This window comes from Rhinatrema bivittatum, chromosome 8, assembly GCF_901001135.1.
Source record: "Rhinatrema bivittatum chromosome 8, aRhiBiv1.1, whole genome shotgun sequence".
Lineage (NCBI taxonomy): Eukaryota > Metazoa > Chordata > Amphibia > Gymnophiona > Rhinatrematidae > Rhinatrema > Rhinatrema bivittatum.
In genome coordinates this window covers 18,163,693-18,189,543 of record NC_042622.1, presented here as the reverse complement: position 1 = coordinate 18,189,543, position 25,851 = coordinate 18,163,693, and the positions used below count along the sequence as shown (strand labels likewise).

The 25,851-nt window shown below is 45.5% G+C and overlaps 1 protein-coding gene across 1 annotated transcript in view; it reads left to right on the top strand.

Moving 5' to 3' along the window:
- The window catches only part of PHACTR3 (phosphatase and actin regulator 3), a 178,904-nt gene that overhangs the window by 27,721 nt on the left and 125,332 nt on the right, over positions 1–25,851 (top strand). The gene's annotated exons all lie outside the window — the stretch shown is intronic.

Here is a 25,851-nt window from a genome sequence, read left to right as displayed (position 1 = left end):
CACCTGCTGTGTTTCAAGTGCCACACCCTGCCCGTGAAAGTGCTGGCCCTCCAGCGCCATCTTTCAAGCCCCGCCTCCTCACCCCCCCCCCCCCCAAGCAGCCACCGTACCTGCTGTCTGGTGCCACAAATGCTTTCCAAGCGGGCTCTCGCCACTAAGAGCACTTCCCGGCAGGCTCCCTGGCCCTGCACAAAAGCAGAAGTGCAGGAGCCTCCAACAGAGAGCCGAAGGGAAGAGGAGAAGCCTGGAGCCACCGCCAGGGGGGGGTGGGAGAGAGATTCTCGGTGGTGGTGGAGTGGGGGGGCAGTGAGAGGGACATGCTGGGCAGGGAATGGGGGTGAGTGGGAGAATCTGCTTAATACTGTTTTATGGTCCTGGCTTCTGTCCACCAAGATAAACTCCGAGATTTACCTGGAAAAATAAGGAGTCGTTTTTTTTCAACAGATCTTCTCCTGTTTTTGTTCTTTTAATAAACCTGATAAATTCCCAGGAAAAATAAAGAACCAAATATGAAGGTCCCTAATTCAGCGGAATGCCTGGCTAGTTACGCTCCACTGAATATCCCAGTAAAGATAGCTGGGCGACTTTCCTGCTTCCCAGCTCACGCGGTATGGGACCTCTTTCTTTACTCATCCAATATTTGTGCGCTCAAGAATCATAGGATAAAAACGTTTCTTGAAATAGCCATTAAACAAGTGTCCAGGAAGCATCTTCTCCGGCTGTCTTTGTTTTGCTAAGTTTAGGATTTGGAACGGGATAGACCGTGTCCAGCCGATGAGAAGGAGTGACTGCTCTCACGGAGGTCACCCAGGCCCAGTCAAAAAAAATGACAGGAATGGGGCGGCACCTTACAGACTAAGCACTTTATCAAAGCATGAGCTCGTCTGTAAGGTGCCACTCGATTCCTGACACGGCTGTCCCTCGGGAGAGTTTTCACCACGTGGGCCCCCAGCAGACTCGTTTGTAACTTGTTTGGGCCAGCGCACGAAATACAATCGAAGTGTCAAGTCAGTGCTTCAAATAAAATGCAACTTAGAGGAGGGCAGGCAAGAGCAACCAGATGCGCCTTCAAGATGCGCCTTGACTTTTATTTTAAAATGAAGAATCAAGCATCAAGAGTTTAAAAAAAGATTGAAGACTTTTCTTTTCCAACAAGCCTTCCCTGACTCTCAATTCAACAGAAACGGAAAGACTTCCTAAATATGAGACATCCCCTATTTATGGACACCGCACCAAGTCCTTCTTTCAGGACTCTGCAACTGGACAACAATCTTTGAGCTCAAAAATTCATTTTACTTTATTATATATATTTTGCATTGTTCATATGCCATTATTCTACTTTAATTAGTTAAACAGTATAGATTATATCATATAATATAATTTTTATTTATTACTATGTTAAACTATAATATTTATTTATCACTATGTTTAATATGTTAATTGTCATCTAGTTATATTGTTCCATCGGTTCTACTGTTTTATGTAAAGCCCCTCTCTCTGTTGGGCAGTTTTTCGTTTTCGTTTTATGTAAACCGGAGTGATTTGTAGTCTCTACAAGAATTTCGGTATATAAAAATTAAAAATAAATAAATAAATAAATAAATAAGAAGAAGGGAGCAGGTAGGTTATGGAGCACTGGGCACAATCCAAGGAGGAGCCCTGCCAGCACTTGGTTTGCTCGCCAGGTTTACCGTTGGGTCCGGTTTACCTCCTCTGCTTTGCACCCTTCCTCCTTCCTTTCTGATTCGGCCACTCTTTCCTGCCCACTTAGAGCCGGTGCTGGGATCCTGGTGCCACTCCCACTTGGGGATTTGCCTCTCCTCTTGTATCTCCCCCCGCCCTCACCAGTGTACCAGGTCTGGTTTTATTGCAGCCAGGGGCCATGCACCCAGTGCTCCTTCTGTGACCCTGCGTACGGGGGCCCTGACTCCAATCCCTATGTATCAGTGTTAGGCGATGACTCTGATTCCCTCCCTGGGGGACTGATCGCTACCTCTGCAGCATTCCAGCCCCAGCCCACCCGGTGACTGGAAGTCCCGAGTAGGGGATCCAACCAGGGACAGAGCATCTTGGGGTTGGTTGGGTTTTTTTTTTTGACATTTGCTGGTTGTCATACAAAGCTGTCCATGTTAGGATTGTTTTCTGGACCTCCTGTCTGGTTGGAGATCGGAGCCTGTAGCGCGTCAGCAGCGCCCTCCTCTGTCTGCTGGCGCCATTTCTAAGTGACTCACCAGAGGGGCAGGAGTGACCGGGGGTGGGGTGGAGGGAGGAATCGGAGGGGATGCCCAGGAGATTGGGGTTTTTTTCTTCAATGGAGCCTGATAACTGTGCAGACCCCTGGTGTAAAAGGGCTTTGTGAAAATCGCCCAGCCTGGACATGGGTAAGGGCACGCGTGCTCTTCCTTCTTGTGTGGAGTTCTGAATTTTCAAATATACGCGTGGTGCTTTGGCTTGAAAACGCATCTGCAGAATACACAGGAGCAAATCTCTGCTGGGACCTTCTCAAAGGGAAAATGTGACTGCACGTTCCCCGTAAGAATGAATACAAAACCCGTGTGTACAAGTACCCTCACTCTTTGCACCTGTCCTCACTCACCCACCATAGTAATGCAGGGTGTGCTACACTTACCGTGCATGCAATTATTTTGCAAAGAAGGGGCTGAATATGAAGTTACTAGCGTGCAAACAGAATATCAATCAATTTTCTCTGGTTCTCATTATATTAATTAGTCATTCATTAGTCTTTTTGAAACCCATTAACTGGTCTGCTGATCTACTTATTTTATTCCTTTGCTGACTGCAAGGTGCTAACCCTGATGCAGCCTTGCTTAATGATGCAACTGCCTGCAGGACCCGGGGGTTAAAAGCAAGTTGCATGCCACAGGTAGCAGTTCTGCAGCAGGTGTCTATCATTAGCCAATTTCATGGGCTTACATTTTGAGGCCTCATATCTGTCTGGTTGGCCGTCCTGACAGTTTTCTCCTGCTCCTGTGGGTTTTCTAAACCAATCTCTACAAGGCTATGAACACCACAAGTCTTCGTTTGCAACTATCCCAGGTTTCCCCCACCCTTCCATTTCCTAAATGACAGTGACAGTTCCTGGCCAGGGGCCACCCATGGCAGCTCCTTCAGGAGCCCTGGTACTCATGAATGCTGAGTGAGTCTGGCCAGTAGGTGCCACTCTTGTGCAATGGCTGAGACTCTCTTAACGCTCCCCAGCGCTGGCTGAGCAACCCAAGGACCACAGTGAGGCTCAGAAATCGAGCCCAGCACTGGCCCATGATGCTTATAAATCTCAGGCTCTCAAGCCAACTCAGAAAAGCTGGAACCTCTGAGAATCCCCGAGTTCTAAAAGTAGACAGCGACTCCCAAGCATTCATTTGCAGTTGGGAGATAGAAACTCAGAAACATGATGGGACAGAAAGAGCATCTGGCCTGTGTAGCTGTTCATCCTAGCAATCCCTGCCCCTCCCTCAGAGATCCCCCGGTGCTAGTCCAGATACTGTCCTTATCCCCACCACCTCCAAGATGATGCAACATGTAAATGGAAGAATAGTTCATAAATCTGAAATAGCAGATAAATAATATTATCCATCTCCATCTTGTGTCACGGTGACCCGCCTTCCAGCTTTCACTACATGACCTACAAAGTGGCTCTCTGCTGCCATCATTTGATGAATAAAGATATCACAGCTCCTCGGGCAGTGCTGCATCTCTCAGTTGCATCCATTAAGGAGTTACCTGCCTTCTGAGTCTATTCCTTCCTTCTTTCCTTTTCTTTTGGCCTGGTAGGTGCCTCCTGTTCTTTTTTGGCTTCCAGCTCAATTCAAAAGGGCATGGGATAAACACCCTGGATCCCTGAAGGCTAAAGGATGGAAATGAAGGAAATGAGTGCATGGGGGTAACTTGCTGGTGTGTCTTTTACTACTCTTAACCCCCACCTAGTGCAGATACAGTAACAATACTTACCAGTGCTCGTTAGGGACCATATCCCATGGCTGCCTCCAGGACCTGGAAAGCATGCATCCTAAGTCCATCCAGCAGGGGTCACTGTTGAGCAATGGCCGAGATGCCAAACATCTTCCCGCCATGGTCTGTGGATGTTGTGTCCGTCGGTTCCCGATGCCCTCTCTCCGCCCTCCTTACCTCTTTGGTGCCTCCCTCTTCGCCCACGGGAAGATTGGTTGCCACGGCATCCTTCTGCCAAAGTCCTTCGGCGTCCCCGGACTGACTAGATGCTGCAACCCGCCATGTTTCCTGGAGGCCTAGGGGTGCGCATGTGGCGCGGCCTCGACTGAAATACCGACGATGGCGCGAACCTCAGGAGCGTCCCTCTGAGATGACGTCACCCGTGATGGATATATAAGGTCTTAGAATTTGCTAACAGATTGAGTTAGCAAGGATTACCCTACCTAAGCTACTCTGCCTCCTCAAACTTACCAGGGGTACCTGCTCCTCAGGGACCTCGCTCTCTTCTTTGTTTTACAGGTGACAGTCTGGAACTGGTACTCGCTCTTCGAGGGCCCTCGTTCCCAGACTTGCTCCGTATTCTGCCTGGAAGTCATCACTGCCAACTACAGCAGTGAGTTACCATCGCTCTCTCAGAGCTTTCCCTGGAACCAGGTACTCGCTCCTCAAGGGCCTATACATTCCAGCTCCTGGGCTTCTATGAGACATTGTGTGAGTGTTACCATCAGGTTCGGTACATGAACTCTGCATACCCTTTCTACTCACTATATTTCAGTTTCTCTACAGCTCAGCCTCCAGGGATCACTGTTCCAGTATCTGAGGAACTACTGCCCAGCCGGGCATTCCAGCTCACTACTGCCACCTCTGGTTGTTCCGTATACTGTCTAATAAAAGAACTAGTGTGTGTCTGTCTCCTAACTCTGAGCCTGACCGGTGGTCCCTCTCGGGATCTTTCCCCGGGGGCGTGGTCATCTGTCACTGGTCCAAGGATCCACCCACAACTCTCCTAAATAACAAAAGATTGCTAACTCCCTAGCAGACTGCTAACTCCTAACACAACATATTGCTAACTCCATGGATCCGGCACAACTTAATGCCTTGCAGGCCATACCGGGCCTGGCCCAGGGCATTGTGGAGCAGCAAGATGCCTTGGAGAAACTTATTGCAGCATTTCATCAGCTACACACACAGAAGGTTCAAGGCTCAGCCTCCAACCAAGAAGGTCAGTCACCGGAGATAACTTTGAAGACTGTTGTACCACTGACGGCTCCAATCCGCTTTTCTGGAGAAATCCAGAAGACCCCGGGGCTTTTTGAACCAGTGCTGCATGCACTTTGCCTTACAGCCGTCTCTATTTCCTACAGCTCTCTCCAAGACTACCTACATCCTTTCATACCTGGATGGTAGGGCCCTGTCTTGGGCATCCAGCTTGTGGGAACGCAAGGACTCTATTTTGCAGGACATAGAAGGATTTATGGACTTATTTAAATCCGTTTTTGATGACCCTGCTCGGACTTCTGTAACCAGTTCTGCTTTAGTAGATTTGAAGCAAGGCAACAGATCATTGGCTGAATTTGCCATAGAGTTCAAAACTCTTGCGGCAGAACTTCACTGGGACCCCAAATGTCTCAAGACTCTCTTTTGCAGAGGCCTGGATAGCCGTTTAAAGGACGAGCTGGCTGCTCGCCAAACACCTGACTCACTGGACGAATTAGTAGCCTTGGCTACTCGGATTGATCACCGGCTCTGGGACAAGGTGAAGGAACTCTGGCCTAGGGTGTTACCCGGGTTGAAACAGGCCAGTGCTGTCTCTACACCTCGAATGGTTCCAGTAATCCCTGCTGCTGATATAGATGAACCTATGCAACTTGGTCATGGACGCTTGTCTTCAAAGGAGAGAAGATTTCGGAAGAAGCGTGGACTTTGCATGTACTGTGGTCAACCCAGCCATGATGTTTCTACTTGCTCCATTCGTCCGGGAAACGGACGGACCCAAGTCCTGCAGGAGGACTGTTCTTAGGCCATACCGCAACATCTCTGCTCTCTCTCCCAGTCTCTTTGACATACAGACCGATCACGGTTCAGACTCCTGCCCTGGTGGACTCAGGGCAGGAGGCAACTTCATTCTCAGACGTCTAGTGGAAGACCTGAGGAGTCCCCTTATCAAATTAGAAGATCCACTACTGTGTTACAACTTGAAGTGGGCTTTGGACGTTCCCCAACTTCGCCACTTCCACTGAAGATCTCAGTGACGTCCCCAGCAGCTCATCCATCGCTGCTATCTATAACAACATACTCAGCGAAATTTCTTCCAAGACTCAAGATCTAACTGTCATCATTGCAGAAGATGACTTAGAATACAAAGTCGAAGAAGTCCTGGACGTTCGTAAAAGGAGGCAAGACTTTTGAATCCTTCTAAATGGGAAGGTTTCGGCCTCGAAGAATTCTCTCGGGAGCCTCAGACCAATATCCTGGACAAAGAGATGCTTCATCAGTTCCTCCTCGCCAATCCTTCAGAACCTAAGCCTGGTACCCAAAGAGGAAATCGCCCTTTAAAGGGGGGGGTACTGTTGTGTCTGTCGGTTCCCGAAGCCCTCTCTCCGCCCTCCTTACCTCTTTGGCGCCTCCCTCTTCACCCGCAGGAAGATTGGCTGCCGCGGCATCCTTCTGCCGAAGTCCTCCGGCGTCCCCGGACTGGCTAGACCCTGCAACATACCATGTTTCCTGGAGGTCTAGGGGCGCGCGCGCAGCGCGGCCCTGACTGAAGTACTGGTGCTGGTGCGAACCTCAGGGGCGTCCCCCTGAGATGACGTTAACCGCGACAGATATATAAGATCTTAGAATTTGCTAACAGATTGAGTTAGCAAGGGGTCGGGTTCTCTACCTAAGCTACTCTGCCTCCTCGGACTTATCAGGGGTACCCGCTCCTCGGGAGCCTCGCTCTCTTCTTTGTTTTTCAGGTGACAGCCTGGAACCGGTACTCGCTCCTCGAGGGCCCTCGTTCCCAGACTTGCTCCGTATTCTGCCTGGAAGTCATCACTGCCAACTACATCAGTGAGTTACCACTGCTCTCTCAGAGCTTTCTCTGGAACCAGGTACTCGCTTCTCGAGGGCCTATACATTCCAGCTCCTGGGCTTCTATGAGACTATTGTGTGAGTGTTACCATCAGGTTCGGTACATGAACTCTGCATACCCTGCCTACTCACTATATTTCAGTTTCTCTACAGCTCAGCCTCCAGGGATCGCTGTTCCAGTATCTGAGGGACTACAGCCCAGACGGGCATTCCAGCTCACTACTGCCACCTCTGGTGGTTCAGTATACTGCCTAATAAAAGAACTAGTGTGTGTCTGTCTCCATACTCTGAGCCTGACCGGTGGTCCCTCTCGGGATCTTCCCCCGGGGGTGTGGTCATCTGCCACTGGTCCAAGGATCCACCCACAACTCTCCTAAATAACAACAGATTGCTAACTCCCTAGCAGACTGCTAACTCCTAACCCAACAGTGGATGCTGCCTTCACAGTATCAGCTGCCCCAGCTGGGTTTAGGAATTGGAGCTGGGTGTTCTGACTGCCTCTAGATCAGACCTTCTCCATATCCATTTCTATCACAATTCAGCTAGCTTCAAGGTTTCACTCTCCCATATTGGTTGATAGATTACTGTCTATTGTTCTGTAGATTGCAAAAAGCACATTAATAAAAATAAATGATTAGTCTTGCAAACAAACAAAAGAAACCCCCACTTGTGAGTCTCAAATCCTAAAATGACCTTCCAGAGCAGCAATGCCAAGTTCTTAATCTTTAGCTGCACAGCATGTGCTCCTCTGGCTTAGCTCTCAGTCTTTGTTGTACTTACTATTCTGTTATTCCAACTTTGTCAGTGGTCCTGTTTCACTAAGGCTTCCCCCCACTGCTCCTTAAATACAGAATGGGAAAAATTAAGCCTTGGTAAACCAGGGCCATTATCTATGCTATGAGAAGCTTCATTCTCACCCTTATATATTTTGTTTTAATGAGAAGTCACATGACTGCTTCAGCTTGCAGGGCAGGGCACTAACTATCAATCACTAAACCAAGGGGTTGACTTGGAACACTTCTCCGCTTGATGTAAACCAGGGATGGCAAGCTCCAGTCCTCGAGGGCCACAAAGAGGCGGAGTTTTCAGGATATCCACGATGAATATGCATGAGAAAGATTTGCATGGGCGGCCTCCATTGAATGCAGCTCTGTTTCAAGCATGTTCATCGTGGATATCCTGAAAACCCAGCCTGTTTGTGGCACTTACTCCTGGGGGAATTCTGCGCTACTGTGGAACACAGAATTTGCGCAGAATCCCCCCCCCCCCCCCGCGCAGAATTGCCAAATTCTGCGCAGAAAACAGCAGAGGAGACCCCGACATGCCACGACGGAGGATGTCCCGTGGCACACGCTCCGTTTGCAGCGAAGATGAAGGCCCGGCGTGCCAATCGCGGCACTCAGGGGCCTTCCCTTTTTGCTGCGAACGGCGCACCAGGCCTTCATCTTCGTCGCGAATGGAATGCATCTTGCGGCTTGCCGGTGAGAGAGAATGTGTGTCAGGGGAGGGTGAGAGAGCAGGAGGGGTGAGAGAGAGCATGGGAGGAAAGAGGGTGGGTGGGGGGGTGCTTGAGTGTGGGTTTCAGAGAGAGGGAGCCTATATGAGGGGAGGGGGATGCCGGTGAGAGAGAATGTGTGTGAGAGAGAGGAGAGGGGGTGTGGGGGAGGGTGAGAGACAGCTTGGTTGGTAAGAGGGGGAGTGGTGGGGATGCTTGAGTGTGGGTTTCAGAGAGGGAGCCTATATGAGGGGAGGGTGACAGAGAGCAGGAGGGTGTGAGAAAGAGCATGGGAGGTAAGAGAGGGGGGCTGGGGGTGCTTGAGTGTGGGTTTCAGAGAGAGGGAGCCTATATAAGGAGATTGTGAAGGAGTGTGTATGTCTGTGAGAGATTGGGAGCTCATGTGTATGAAAAAGGGATTGTGTGTATGTGAGAGAGAGCTTGTGTGACGGGCTGCGTGAGAGAGAGACATAGGTAGCCTGTGTGAGGATGTATGTGTGAAAGAGAAAGCGAGCTTGTGTGGGTGTGTATGGGAGAGGGCCCTGTATGAGGGGATGTGTGTGTGCAAGAGAGTGAGGGAGCCTGTATGAGGGTGTGTGTATATGAAAGGGATACGCTTACAGTGAATTTCTAGGGAAATTCTGCTCAAAATATTTAAAATTCTGCAACTTTAAGTAATAACCTTTTTCTGTAATAATTTAAAATGTAATTACTTAAAGACTGTCATGTAAATTGTGTTATTTTCACCAGTATAAAGTTTGCAGAATTTTCAGTTTTTGTGCGCAGAATTCCCCCAGGAGTAGGCACTCGAGGCCTGGAGTTCACCATCACTGAGTTAGGCTGTGACTTAGACGTCGTCTTGTCCTGCAGGATGGCTGAAGATGCTGATTCTGATTTCTGCATCTCGTTCATTGTACAAGAATTATATAGGGATGGCAAACTTCAGTCCTTGAGGGCCACAAGCTGGTATGATATTCAGGCTAGCCAAATTTGGCAAATTAAGCTAGTTTATGGATCACATATATGTAACTATATCTCACAAATATTCATTGATGTGTTACTGTTATTATGTATTGTATGGTATTACTGTGATACTGGAATGCATTGTTAGTCTTAGTATTAGATTGACTGTAAACTAATTTGATTTTTTTTGAAACATGGTCTATCAAATAACATTAAACTTAACTTCAACATTATAGAAAATTTGAAAACCAGACTACTTTCTGGCACTCAGCAGCCAGGGTTTCTGCTGCTTCTGCCTACGTAGCAATGAACCCTGCTTTTGTCATTGAAACAAAAGTCACTTAAATCAAGAACAAATGCAATGCTGTAAGACAACAGCTTGCCTTTCTATTCTTAGGGCTATTAATTGCTTGCTCAGACTTAATAGCATTGCCTCCTCCATCCAGCACCTGACTAGTTAGCGTCACAGTGTCTGCAGCAACCCCTGCAGTGAGCTGGGATAATAGAAGGTTCCCCTGCAGTTTGCTCTTGCTGGTTGAAATCCTTGCAAGGCAGAAAATAGCCTGGTACTAAATTCTTCCTCTTATACACTGGAAGCAAACAATTAACTTGCACAAGTGAGGTAATGACCTACCTGACAGAATCAGAGGAACTCGGGTTCTCAAAATCCGCTGTGTCAGTGACTAGGTTGGCATTAATGATGCACTTTATTTTACCATGTGCTGAAGGTGTGAGGCTGCAGACTCTGAAAAATGTTCCGATACAGGCTCCTGTCCTGCCAGACAGCTGGTACAGAGGGAGAGCCGGTGTGGCTGGAAATGGAAATGTGTGCTCAAGTCCAACTATGGAACCAAGGTAGTAAAGCACGTTGATAGTATTGCAAGTGTCAACCTGCATTAAATGCACTCACAAGAAGGGAAGGTAGCACCCTTTAACAGTGCTGTCAAGGTGCGTAAACTAGCTTGCAATAGTGTTAACATGAATTCTATACTAATGAGGTAGTAAGATGCAAAACTATGCAAAATAGCCCTTTACCTATTAGCACAGTGAAAAAGCACAGGTGCAAAATGCATTTCAGATGCATTATTTATTTATGGTTTTTTTTATAAACCGGAGCTCCTGTATACAATACATATCGCTCCGGTTCATAGAGAACAGTAATAATTACTGCCGGGTGGCAGTTTACATGGAACAGTTTACATGGCCATTTACATGGAACAAATCAGAATACTCGATCTAAGTAATAAGAAAACAAAACTAATTCGTCTCAACTTTAAACATATAAATAAGGCAATTTATAATCATTATAACATTACTACCAAAAACTTTACTGCACCTTGGGGAGATATAGTTAGATGTATGCAGTACCATCTGCATGTATGCACACACGTACAGTATACATTTGCCTCTCATTAACATCTTCCACTATTATGCATGACAAACCCCATGCTTGTGTATGTCAGTGGACAATATTAGTGCACGTTAGAACACTGGCCCCCTATGAGTGAATTTTTAAAAGGGTTCCATGCATCAGAATAGCATATTCACGCATAAGCAGCATGGACGTGCATATAGGCATGTTCTATAGATGTGGAGAGTGTGTACATTTTACCAGAGGAAAAAAGGGATAGTCTAGGGTCCTGCCAGGCCGGGGTTGAGAAATGCTCATGGTAATTTTGTAAAAGATATACACGTGCACATTACCAAATTTGTTCATTCGCTTTTCCACCTGCTAACCCAATTGTGCAAGTGAAATCAGACTTGTCTGTTGTCTTCAGTTTTGGAGTGGGCGGTGTGGGACTACTGGTGGGGATTGTGCGTGACGTGCAAAAGGGGCTAAGTGACTAGGGGAAAGACGGGTGAACTGGTGGCAGTATTGATGAACTAGTGATTCCCAGTACTCTGGCACACTTTACAAAATACCTGGCTCCACGTTTAATTCTAGGTGCTTATTTGTGCGGTGTCAGTGGGAGGAGAATGTAACTGTTTTCTTACACTGGAAATAAATGTGCATACTGAAACATATGTGTGTACTTTCAGAGCAGAAATGTGTGGTATTTTATGAACTGTGCTGCTGCCACCACACAGTTTGTAAAATGGTAGCATGAATCTCTGCGCCTCCACTTATCTGTGCAAATGCTGTTCTGCAGATAGGTTTGAAAGCTGGACCCCAACATATATGTGAATATATGTATGTACATAGATACATATAGATAGATTTACACACACATGGATAATTGAGTATGTTTTGGTGTTTGTATGATATATCTATTAATAACGTGTGTGTTTCTTTGGTATGTGCAGCATATATTGACATACATGTTAGTATTAATTCATAATTTTTATCTACACATAGCAGAAGCAGAAAAGTAATTAGAGCATTGGCCTGCTGTAACATAGCCAGCAATGACCTAAATGATTTATGTATCCATTTTAATTATACATAATCACAGAACATGCCAGCAGATAAAGAAGCTTGAGATATTACATGGCTATATATTCTCGGCCTCTACAATTGCACTTCTATATTGTGCAGCCCGCATCCAAGAAAAGCTAAACTTGGATAACTCTTTAATGGCTGCAACTGGTCTCACTGGTCTGGCTCGGAATTTGCTCTGCATCTGGCTGAAGGCGCGTTCAGGTTCTGAGCTGACCTTGGTGCTGAAACGATTCTCTCGTTTCTGGCCAGGCCCATCCGTGATAATTGTTAGGTGATGAATTCGGTTTAAGTCAGGGGAGAATTAAGTTGCCACGATGAATTTCAGGTTTAGTCTAAAAGTAACACGTGTCTTCTTTAGACTTTTCAGGGCCCCAGAAAGACAGAAGTAGAGTTTTCCTGAATCTGAATTCAATCATGAGGATATTGCCAGCTTCTATGAAAGAGTGAGGGCACTTGTTCCCCTGCCCTCGTTGGTATTGGTGTGGCCTTAATTCAGGCATACAGTGACTGACAAAAGTGTGCCTTTGAAACATGAATACTGTCTATCCAATATTAACACGGGAAATCACTCATGTCTTGCACTGGCCTAAGCACAGCCTGGGAATTTCTGGAGTTATTACAGATCAGGATCAAGTCATTCATTTTTTTTTTTTTAGTTTTGAACCACTGATGAGAACAAAATGACTGGAAGTTATTGCACGTGACAGCAACACACATTATAGCGGAGGGCTCCTCATTCATTTTATTATTAAACAAAAAGAGGACTTTATCTTTCAACTTCCCATTATGTTTCAATTTGTTTTTAAAAAAACCAAAAGTTTTTAGCCCCGGCGGAGAAGAAACAAAAGCTCTCGGGTCCTCCCGCCGATCCAGGTGCCATTTAGTACGAAATAAATAAAGACTGGTGCCAGCCTCGGTCTCCCAGTGCCGGGTGCAGTTACAGGATAGGCAGGCGGGCAGGGGATTACTTCTGCCCTGAGAAGATTCTTCAATAGGGTAAGACAGGGGTGGGCAGTTCCGGTCCTCGAGGGCCACAAACCAGTCTGGTTTTCAGGATAACCCTAATGAATATGCATGAGAGAGATTTGCATGCACTCTGCCTCAGTCATATGCAAATCTATGTCATGCATATTCATTAGGATATCCTAAAACCTCGACAGGTTTGTGGCCCTCGAGGACTGGAATTGCCCACCCCTGGGGTAAGAGGAGGTTGGGAGGGGCCGGGGGAGAGCCAGGGATTGTGGGTTGGTTTTTTTTTTCCTTCCATGAGGCCATTTTTTCTGTTTTGTTTCACTTTTTTCTTATTTTTTTATTTTTATTTTTTTGGTTTTGCATGTGTGTGTTTTAAATACATGAAAAGAAATGAACAAAACAAAACAAAGAGAAATAGCCGTACCACAGGCCTGTTATAGTGGAGCCCAGGGCACCAATCATCTATCAGTGCATGCAGACCATCCTGGCCCTTACAGAGCCACAGACAGGCCAGGTTTTCAGGATATCCACAATGAATATGCATGAAGTGAATTTGCATGCTCTGCCTACATTGTATGCAAATATATTTTATGCATATTCACTGTGGCTATCCTGAAAACCTGGCCCTTTTGTGGCTCTTGAGGACTGAAGTTAGCCGCCCCTGTCCTAAGGCTCGCGCTCCCTGAATCACCCTTTCACATGTTTTAGGGTAGGGGTGGTCAACTGCGGTGCTCAGTAGTCACAAACAGGTCTGGTTTTCAGGATATCCACAATGAATATGAAGGAGATAAATTTGCATGCACCATCTCCGCAATTCAGACTAATCAGTCCGGAAGGAGGAGTAAACAGCCTTTAATAGCCTTGTCTGGCAGGAACGGAAGGGTGCGGCAGATCCTGCAAGCTGAATTTGTAAAATATTAATACAACTGTACTATCAACTTCCAGAGCAAAGAGAGGAATAAGTAGCCTTATGGATGACCCAGAAACAGAGAATCTGACAGCAGGCCCAGTCTCTCCAAATTACTTCCTGTTCCAGTGCCATAAGCCCCACTAAATCTTTGGCTTTACCTTCATTACTTCACAATCCAGGCTTTTCTTCAATTCTGTTAATGTACTTTTTGCTTCTGCTACAATGACTGAGAAACCAGAGCATAATCCATGTGTACAGAAGGCTTCTTTGGGCTATAGTGAAACCATGTTAGCATCTGCACTGGTGCGGGGTATTTTAAAACATAATGTGAGAATTTTAGTGTGGGGCAAGGGAGAGACTTTGAATTATGATCCATGAGACCACAGGCCAAAGTCAGTGCTGCAGGCCTCTTCTTTGCTTTAAATGCTTATCTGTTTTATATAAATTAGGCATTATATATAAGGGTAGATATTGAAAACATAGCTAAAACCTTACACAGATAAGTGACTTATCCATCTACGTGGCAGCACCTGAACATAGCTGGATATTCAACATCTGATACTTAGACAGAGAAGTCCTACTTATCCAGCTGAGTAGCTATTGAATATCAACCTTGTTATTATCTATTTATTTATGTATTTAAATATTTTGATTCCGCTTCTAATGGCACATGCTAAGCGGAGTACAATATAATACATCACATCATAAAATATAAAACCATATTACAATAATAAATAATAGTAATTGGTCTTCATTCTTTCCTTTTAGCTCCCAGTTTTATTTATTTATTTATTTAGCATTTTTCTATACCGAACTTCATGGTTAAATACCATATCAGATTGGTTTACATCGAACGGGGGATAGAGAACTTGTAACAAAACGGAATAGTAAATTATAATCAGAAGGAGAGCAAAAGTTACATTAAACAAGGACTATAAACTTGTTTTCTTATTGTATTCTCACTGAGCCATTTATGGTAGGTTCTGAGCTTCTGCAAGGTCCCTGCTATCTCAGTACTGGTGCCAAGGCTGTGCCATCCGGGCAGGAGAAGGCCTGAATGAGATCAGGGGATGAATTGGTTGCATGTGTGCAGAGAGCTTTGCAAGTTAGTATCATGCCAGTTCTGTTTGCCTCGGAGGGAGGAGTGCTTCCCGATGGGGCTTCTGTCTTCTTCCAGAGAAGCAGCACATGGAGTGCATAGTGCTGAGAAATTGTAACTTTATTTTTTTTTTATTGTGCTAATTATAACCTTTCCTCATTAGCAGTGAACAAATGCTCACTTCAGTATGTGAGCATTTTGACATTGTCTACAGTTTCAATGATATAATTTATTTATTTTTTATTTTTATTTAAAATACTTTTGATATACCGATACTCAAGACTAGTGTCTTATCATAATTTATCTGCAAGCCCCTATTTAAGATTATGTACCCTCTCAGACCTTACCATGTAACCTGCTCTCGAATATGACTAATGTGTACATAGTTTCTGTTTATATTTTATATTTATATTTCCATATATCTTGTTCCTCCAACTCTTATATACTCTCTGCACTCCATGTTTTGTAACCTCCCGTTTACCATGCCATGTAACCAAATCGTTCCATGTATTTTCTCTATCTTGTTATACGTTACTTGTAAACTGATACGATGTGCAAACGGCTATTGGTATATAAAAACCTTTACATAAATAATGTAAGCTAATGCAGTAATTTCAGGACTTCTGAGTATTCCTGCTGAACGAAGTTTTGGAAACACATCTCATTCTTTTAAAAATACAAAAGCCTGTCCTTTACTTTTGAACCATGTCCCAGGGGTAGGTCTTATTTCCATGATGAAGGAATCACTTTTTTTCCTGGACCAGCTGAAGTCAGAAAAATGTGACTGGAAGGAGCTGCTCTTCAGCACAGAACATCTCCTCAGTCTTAGGAATTAATGTTCAAAATATTGGTTATGGAGAGAACCATCTGCATATAAAGACCATATCCCAGATGTACTAATAGGGATCCAATGTGGCAGCTGAGATCACCCGTGAATTCAGTCACAGAGCCACCTGCTGCCAAGCAGAACCAGAACGGGCCAAGTTCGTACAACATGCTAACGCTTGCTTTATTACAATAGCAATCAATCCCATAAGCAGCTGAGGCTCGCACATTCACTGTGCCTCATTCACCGGGTATGAAATACCAGTGTGGGACCGAGCGGTGATTCCCACACATCTGGAGACATGAACTAGTCTGACTTCAGCCTTTCTTAAGACACAATCTTTATTCATAGCTTCAGTCATATAAACACAACCGAAGATTGCCTTTACCTTCAGACTGCTTCGTCTCAGCTCAGTATTTGGACAGAGTCATGAACAGGAGCTGCCTTCCTCCTGGAGACCATGACCTGATCTGGTTATCCCCACCTGGATACCAGCTCTTAATCCCTAGTCTCTGATTATGCCCTCTGAGCTCCACCTGCCCCACAGGATCCCGCCCACAGAGCATACTCTCCTCAAGGTGGACCAAGTGTTTAGCCTGGTCCTGCCCAGGTAAATAGGGGAACACTGCCTTAAAACCGGATTTAACCCTCTTTGGTATAGCTGGTGCATGTCACGCATCTTTGGAGGTTGTTCAGGTGCTTGAATATAATCTATAAGCTATTGTGCCACTCCTCTCCTTCAGAGGTGCATGTTGTAAATTGAATTCTGGACAAAAATACCACCTGTCCATAGGCCAGGAAACTGTAACCCAGTGCAAATTCCTAGTTTACTGCTGAATGCAAAGCTTCAGTGACAGAGCATTCTTTAAAATATCAATTGACCTATTTGGTTCTGTTGCCTCCTTTTTGACCTCATCCCTAAATCCTGGCCTATTTGTGCAATGTTTTACGGTTCATATCTTCACACGCTTTTGGAACAGAAAAAAGCAGTATCTTAAGGAATGCATGGGTTTTTTTCTGTCATCTTAAGCATCTGAAACTTTATTTTTTGCTTGTTCAGTTACTCTGGCACATGGGTAGGGGCCTTCATTTTCAGTTTTTATTGCTCTTTATTTTGCTCAGGAATTTATCAGGTTTCTTATGACAAGAACAAAAACAGGAGAAAATCAGTTGAAAAAATGGCTCATTATTTTTCTAGGTAAATATCGGAGTTTATTTTGGTGGATAGAAGCCAGGACAGTAAAACATTAACAGATTCTCCCACCCACTCTCTAAGCAGCATCCCCATCTCTATCCCCTTCCCCTGTCTCGCATTTCCTTCTCTCTATTCTTCCACCCCACCAAGAATCTCTTTCCATCCCTCACCCCCTCCTGTAAGCAGGTTTAGGGGTGCAGGGATCTGTCTGCTACAAGACACTGCCAGCTGCCCTCCCACCTTACTTGCGATCCTAAGTCAGGGGAAAGACAATGTGTATTCTCCTCAGAAACAGACTTTAATTGATCAGATTTGGCAGGATTTACCATTTAGAAAATAACAACAATTCCTATCTCTAACATCCTGGCCACTAAGCACCAGTTTTCCCTAAGGAAAGTGGTAACAAAGCATGCCATAAACCTTAGCCTGCTTAAGATGTTAATACTTAGGGCTACCTTCCTCACCCTGGGTCCAGGCTTCAGGCGATACCTCTGAAGCAGGCTCCGTCTGGAGGGCTGGAGATTGTGTGCAGGGGAGAGGTTTGCTTCCTGGGCTTGGTCCTGCCAGAGCAGGCCGGTGGTCTTGGAAGGAGATTTGCTTCTGGCTCTGGTTCTTGCTGGCTGTCTGGGCTTCCTCTTGCCCCTCACCGTCTTAGACTCCAAGTCACTCTCCGCACCTCAGCAGGCACCTCCTCTCTCTGGCCTCCGGGCCACCCCTGTGCTTCTTCCTTCCATAGCAGGGAGTGCTGGTCTGCTGCTTACCAGCCTTTTGCTCGCAGGGGTGCTCAGGATTCGCTCTCCGTGTTTTCTCCCCAGCTTGTGCTCGTTTTCTCCTCTCCCTTGGTTTCCGGGTCACTCTCCCAGGGGGTCCGTTCCTTCTTTCCTCTTCTTTGCCCCCCTGTCTTATACTTCCCAGCTGATGAATATACATAATCTCATGCATAACCTCGAGGTGGGTGGAGGATCTTTTGCCACATTGCAGGTCTTTTCCTCCCTCCCCATTACTTCGGGAAGGGTCCTGCCACATTGTAGGGCTTGTTCCCCCTTCCCCTTTTCTTCGGAGGAAGAACTGTCACGTCTGTATGTCAAGCCACTATCATCATTTTTTCTTTGACTTCTGGACTCGCCTTGGCTCATCCCCGACACTGGCTTAGGAGCTTAAGTCATTGCCTCTCTGTCTGCTTTGCTCCTATTGACACAGGAACGTGCAAACAGGCAGATCTGATAACGACATCCTTCCATGTAACAGGACACAAGTTCTTCATTTTCCACTGAGACAGCGCAGTTTTAAAGTTCACCTGGGTAAAAGGCTTCCTCTTGCCGTGACGGTGCCTTTTGGGGCCTTTCAGAGTTTGGCCTGTACGTTTCTTGGCTATTATGATTCATATTAGTGGTAAAACATGGGCTATCTCCCTCCCTCCCCCCACCCACCAGTGGTGGCTCCCGGCTTCTCTCTCCCTCAGCAGCTTGCTTACCGAGGCTCCCTCACTCTGCGGCACTACACTTCTGCTTTTATGCAGGGCCAGTGAGCCTGCCGGAAAGTGCTTTTGGTGGACAGAGTCTGCTTGAAATGTATTCACGGCACCAGACAGCAGGCATTTTGGCTGCTCGTGGGTTAGGAGGCAAAACCTGAAAGATGGCATGGGTGGCACTGGAAGGCGAGCACTTCCACTGCTGAAGGGTGGGCCTTTAAACACAGCATATGCTTTGACCCACAATGGCTTCCAGCAGTGGCTGGGGACCTTGAAATGCTGCATCTGCAGCTCTGGAATAGCTTTGTCATCATCCTAAAATTAGGGTGAATAAAAGTTTAAACCAATCGTCACCTTTGGGGAAAAATCCAGGAATTTATGGGTGAAAATTGGTTTAAACTGAAAACTACGCATGGGGGCGTGAACTGAATCTGCCCAGAATTACAAGATCAAAAGTATTTCCCTGAGGAAAAGCTAAGAATTGGATTAGCTCGGAGAACAATTGTAAGGACGCTGGAGGTGTAATCCATACCACATTACCCTGTAGGGATTTGCTGTCACTTTAAAATGAAGGGGAAATAATGACAAGCAATGTGTCATTCCCCTCCCCCCTCCATAAAATGTCATTTTCTTTTCTTTCTACTCTTTTAACATGGGCTAAACGGTTTAAGGGCATGCTGAAACAATTTAGTGCCTGCTGAAACCATTTCGTGCGCCTTAAAACAACAAAAGCGAAATAAAAATCAGGTAAATAAATAAACAAACGAGAAACGAAAAAATAAAAACCGAAAGTTAAAAAAATGAGGGAAAGGGTTTTTCCATGTGCATTCCTGCTCCGCAGGGTCTCGGTCTAAGAAGTCAAGCACCACCTCCGGTGTGCACGGAAAGTAACAGCAAAATCAAACCAAATCACACAAGAAGGTCAGCATTTAGTTAGTTGAGCTTTCTAGAGCATTTAAGAGAAAATAGATACAGACTTTGATTACCCTCTGCAGTAAAGAGATGGCAATAAAAATAGATTGTACTTAACTGAACTGACCAGAGAGCAATAACAGATGATGGAAATGAGTTGGTTCCTATTACACAGCCGGGCCAGATATTGTATGCAGGGCTGTCAAGAAGGTCGCATCCCCTGGCCAGTGAGAGAGAGCTGCCAGCATTGCCTGCACAGTCCTAGTAGAGAGTGAGATTCATGGAGCAGTCACTTAGATCAATAACCTGTAAGAAATGCTAATTGATAAGGCAAAACATCAAGATTATCTCATCAAACTAACAAGTACCGGAGTAACGGACAGCAACGACATTATGGGCCTGATTCATCAAGGTCTCTTCCCATAGACGCAGTGTGGGGAAAGGTTTTAGCGAGTCAGGCCCCGAATAAGGGTGACATCATGGTTTCTGTAGCCTTAATCTCTCACTACCCATGCATGATTTTATTTTTAAAAGGAGGAGATAGGACCATAGATATGGCCTAGTAGTGGTTACAGGATAATCCTACCTCTGCTATCATGTCTCTATGTGATCTTGTAGAGACAGCCTTGCTTACCTATGACTCGGTTTTCCAAAGTAATTGGTTAATGTGGCAGTCATCATACACTTTAAATACCAAAAATTGTGCATCAACCGATCTACCCCATAGATAGCTCCATCTTTTTTTCTGGCAAGTGCTTATTTATAAATGATCTGGAAAGGAATACGACAAGTGAGGTGATCACATTTGCAGATGATACAAAATTATGTAGAGTAGTTAAAGCACAAGCAGTTTGTGATAAATTGCAGGAAGACCTTCTGAGACTGGAAAATTGGGCATCCAAATGGCAGATGAAATTTAATGTGGATAAGTGCAAGGTGATGCATATAGGGAAAAATAACCCTTGCTGTAGTTACAAGATGTTAGGTTCCATATTAGGAGCTACCGCCCAAGAAAGAGATCTAGGCATCATAGTGGATAACACATTGAAATCGTCGGCTCAGTGTGCTGCAGCAGTCAAAAAAGCAAACAGAATGTTGGGAATTATTAGGAAGGGAATGGTGAATAAAACGGAAAATGTCATAATGCCTCTATATTGCTCCATGGTGAGACCGCACCTTGAATACTGTGTACAATTCTGGTCGCCGCATCTCAAAAAAGATATAATTGCGATGGAGAAGGTACAGAGAAGGGCAACCAAAATGATAAGGGGATGGAACAGCTTCCCTATGAGGAAAGGCTGAAGAGGTTAGGGCTGTTCAGCTTGGAGAAGAGACGGTTGGGGGGGGGGGGATATGTTAGAGGTGTTTAAAATAATGAGAGGACTTGAATGGATAAATGTGAATCAGTTATTTATTCTCTCAGTGGACAAATTTCGGCCCGCATTCAAAAGTCATCCAATTTTTTATGCATAATTAGGAGGGTAAGACCTTATCTTAAAATACATGATCTTAAAAGTCTTACTTACTCTCTTGTATTAAGCCAATTTGATTATTTATTTATTTAAATTTTTTTTTATATACCGGTATTAGTAGTGGACATCATACCGTTTTACAATGAACGAGATAGGCTTGGAAATTACATGTTAACAGGGAAGATGATGGTAAGTATATCATGGCATTTCTTCACATTTACTTCATCGGCTTAAAACAGTTCAGAACACAGCAGCAAAAGTTACTTTTGGTAAAAAGAAATATGATCATGTTGCACCACTTCTACAAGAACGAGACTGGCTGCATTATCCTTAAAGTCTGTTGTCCAAGTTTCAAAGCCCTTCAATGGAGCAGAGGTCCCTTATCAGCCCACTAGATCTTTGTGTTCATCTCAGCAGGACCTTCTAAGATTGCAATCTCCCTAAGAAATGCATTTAGCAGCACACATGGGAAACAAGCTTTCCCTACCTTGCTCCATGTGTATGGAACAATCTTCCAACTGATTTAAGTACGGAGAAAAGATGGTTGAAATTCAGGAAGGGGTTAAAATCTTGGCTTTTTTCCATAATTTATGATATTTGAAGGTTCCTTATAATCTTAATTCTCTTTCCAACTTTTTAAACATGACTGAACTGTATTTAGCTTTTTAAAAATATTATGAATTGTTTTTAGGATCATTTATAGTTTTATTTTGTATAATTTTAATATTTCAGAGTTAATTATTGTTTCAGGTTATTATGTAACTATTATGTTTACTCTTTATGTGTTGGAAAAATTTTATTTTTATGAACATTGCTTTGATTTAATATTCAGAAAGGTGATTTATGAAATGTAATAAACTAAACTAAACTCTGGAATTCATGCCAGAGGATGTGGTTAAGGCAGCTAGTGTAGTTAGGTTTAAAACAGGTTTGGATAAGTTCCTGGAGGAGAAGTCTATAAACTGCTATTAATCAATAGGGAATAGCCACTGCTTGTTGCTGGCCTTAGTAGCATGGGATCTGTTTAATGTTTGGGTACTTGCCAGGTAGGTACTTGTGACTTGGATTGGCTGCTGCTGGAGACAGGATACTGGGCTTGATAGACCCTCGGTCTGACCCAGTATGGCAAATCTTATGTTCTTATGGCATACTGTGTCTGTAAAAAGATATAAGGCTCCTGTTTGTTTAGAAAACATCATAGGAATTATTACTCTAACTAATCAATACATTATTGATAATGCATGCAAGCATATTTGGGATAGACCTAAAGGGTGTGAGGGAGACAAGCACAAATCGATTATCAGTAGTATTATTATGATTACTATTATTAATAAGAACTGTGAGAGGCTGGATCACGTGGTTCTTCTTTCTGATATTTTTTTTTTCTAAACTCTGCCTTGATGTGCAGTCTGATTATCTGGCCTCCTGTGGCTTGAAAGGGTTTGAGATTTAACCTGCACCGGTACCTCCCCAGCTGGTATGTCTGAGGCAGCAGGAGTTGCCAATTGCTCTTTTAAGCAGGAGCCCAGTTTGAAGACAAGCCCTGCTGTGGTCTGTGGCGGGACAGCGCCTTGCTCTTCCTAACTGCCTTCACGGCCAATCTGAACAGAGGCTTAAGGTTCAGTAAAAGTGTTGGTGTCAGCAGTGGGATCCTGTAGGTAAAAGCACAGTCCCATTTCCCCCTTTCACCTCAAACCTGCTAATGGCTTCACTTCCCCCACCCCTCTCTTTGCCTCAGGTCCTGCAGGCCTCTGTTTCTGTTACTTACAGTGCCATGGCAATGAGCTACAGAACTGACTGCATACTGAGGCCGCAAACAGTCCCAGCCTGACAGCTACAGAACCAGGAGCAGCGAGGCGGGAGGTGACCGCTGAAACCCCACAAAGCACATGGCAGGCACATTTCACGTCAGACACTGGCGGAGTGCACACCAGGCAGCTACATGACCGGCTCTGCTCAGCTGTTTTTTTATGCAGTAGTAAAGAGAGAAAACTGAGATAATGTGAATTTATTACCCCAGCTATTAATGCCCGCCCTTTCCTATCTCTCCCCTAGTGTTCATTTTTCTTCATCTTGTTGTGTTTAAAATTTAAAGAGATGAAAAATGCCTTTTCTGAGCACATGGTGCAGTGTCTGCCTTCCTGCAGCTGAAGAGATGCTGATTAGCAGGGAGGAGCCCTTTTGTCTAGGAGGATGTGAGCAGTGTGCAGAGAGGCAGCGGCAGAGGAAGGAATAAGGACTTCACAACATCCTGGTGAACATTAATTACTACCTATTTACCCAAACCCACTGTATTCCAGTGTACCGAACTGTCAAACAACGATATCAAAAATACTGGGTTAACAACCAGACGGGTGAACTACCAGAAATTGGAGTAGATGAGTATTTGTATCTCTTATGTCGTTTGACAATCAATTACTGAACTATGAAGATTGTTTGACAGTCAATTATTGATTTGATTTTATTATAAAGAAAAAACTATACTAAAAAAAGGATATGAGGGAATATTAAAATTAAAGTAAGGTGACTCTGCACAATAGTAGAGTCTGTTACATAATACAGACCCTCGAAGTAAGGGGCCTACATATATTTGGCTAAAATAACCTTTGATGTAGAACATTAATTACTCCCAGGAAGTGTGTGTGGCAGCCATGCTGGAGGCCATTTCACTTACCAGTGTACACACAAACGGTAAACATCACGCATATCGCAGACCAACATATGCACAATATGTGCACACACACGCTCATAGAGTAAATATAACCCAGGCAGGCATAGGGACAGACACATAAAGTCATGCAGACACATATATTCAACCAATATAAGCACAAGCACACGCACCCACCTATACATACTTGTACCCGTGTACCTCAGAGATATATAACACAGATACACCACCACGCAGACACAAAAGTAGATTTATACACATAGGGGTAGATTTTCAAATAGCGCGAATTGGCCTACTTTTGCTGGCGCATCAGGCGCCAGCAAAAGTACGCTGGATTTTAGCAGATACGTGCGGAGCCGCGCGTATCTGCTAAAAACCTGGATCGGCGCGCGCAAGACTATTGATTTTGTATAGCCGGCGCGCGCCGAGCCGCGCAGCCTACCCCCACACAGCCTACCCCCGTTCCCTCGGAGGCCGCTCCGAAATCGGAGCGGCCTCGGAGGGAATCCTCTAACGCCCTCCCCTCACCTTCCCCTCCCTTCCTCTACCTAACCCACCCACCCGGCCCTGTCTAAGCCCCCCCCTTACCTTTGTCGGAGGGAGGCGTAAATCCCCGCGCGCCAGCGGGCCTCTTGCGCGCCGGGACGCGACCTGGGGGCGGGTACGGAGGGCGCGGCCACGCCCCCGGACCGCCCCGGGCCGTAGCCATGCCCCCGTACCCGCCCCCAAAACGCTGCCGACACGCCCCCTAAACGCCGCGACGACCGGGCCCGCCCCCCGACACGCCCCCCTCGGAGAACCCCGGGACTTATGCGAGTCCCGGGGCTCTGCGTGCGCCGGTAGGCCTATGTAAAATAGGCTCACCGGCGCGCAGGGCCCTGCTCGCCTAAATCCGCCCGGTTTTGGGCGGATTTAGGCGAGCAGGGCTCTGAAAATCCGCCCCATAGGAAGTGATGATGTATTCTAAAATTATTTTGTATCTTCTACCATCAGTGTGTGCTGCTTTTTAAAACATGAAAATGTCCAAGGTATTTCTTGTATCATTTGGAAACACCTCAAAAATCCAACAAAATATTGTTGATGGCATTACAGCATGCGCTCAATAGTTTTCAGCGTGCTCCATTCGCGAAAGTTTGTGTGTTGTAAACAAGAAAATGGTGTGCACTAAAAACGAAAGGAACACGACGACGAATTTTCCAAAACGACAGGAAAATGAAATGGGATGATATTTTTTTTTTGCCCCCGTGCGCATCCCGTAATCTGAAGAAGAGACCTGGATGGTCTCCAGAGCTCAGACACATCTTCCTCACTGGCAGATTCTTTCTGCTGGGTCAATGCCTGCAAAATATCCCATTTTCTCCATCACCAAACTAGCTACCAGCCCTCGGCAAGAAGGCGGACTGTCTGGTCCGGTCCAGAAAGCGCTGCGAGGCGGATCCCACCGGGCTTTCTTTCCCTGCACTGGGTTTCGTGAATCCAAAAGAAAGTCGTTTTCCTGCCAGAATCGCGTTCTTTGTGAAGGAGCCGTGGCTTGGCTTCCTTAATGTCCTTAATGCCTCCGCTGGATTGCTTTCAAACTCATTGGCAGCTGGACGTTCTCTGCAGACGGTGCGACTGATATTTTCCCATCAGTTTCACAGGAATCCTGTTTATTTGGGAACAGAAGGATGAGATTGTCTCCTGTTTGGTCCAATGAAATTTTCTTACCAGCCGCAAGGTTTTGAGGGCAATTTTCAGAGCTTTTCACCTGGGTGAAGTGGCTTGGCTGAAAGTTGCCATCCCTTGTGTGGCGGGAGGTACCAGATAGGGAGAGACACTGCCCTGCTAGTTTGGGCGATAGAAGGAGGGAAGAAGGACAAAGAGATATTGGGGTTTTTTGTTTGTTTTTTTTCATTTTGCTGAGAGAATTAAGATTTGTGCTGCATAGGACCTGTGTCTTCTGGGATGCGGAGATCTCCTCTGCAGAGCTGCAGGAGGGATCTGTACACCTCTTTGCTCCGTCCAGAGGAGCTTGCACAGACCTGCAGATAAGACCGGCAGTGTTTTTTGGCAAGAGAAGTGTTTGTTTTTCCATCTTTTGGAAGGGAAGTATTTTTTCTTCCTCCTTCCTCACCCAGAGCTGGACTAGTAGAGGGCCCTTCCTCTCCAAGGGTTCCCAGTCACATCTTTCAAAGAGGATACTAAGGGAGAAGAGGAGAAGAACATCTGGAGATTCCCAATCCGACATGGGGCACAGGCAGGCTGTAGATCGGGAATGCCCTCTGGACCATCAGGCGCTGTGGGGAAAGTGGATATCCGCCTGCTTGGGACACCCCAAGCCGCCTTGGGGCACCGATTCATGCCGCATCGTGGATGAAATCCTAGTTTCAAGCTTCAGTAGGAAG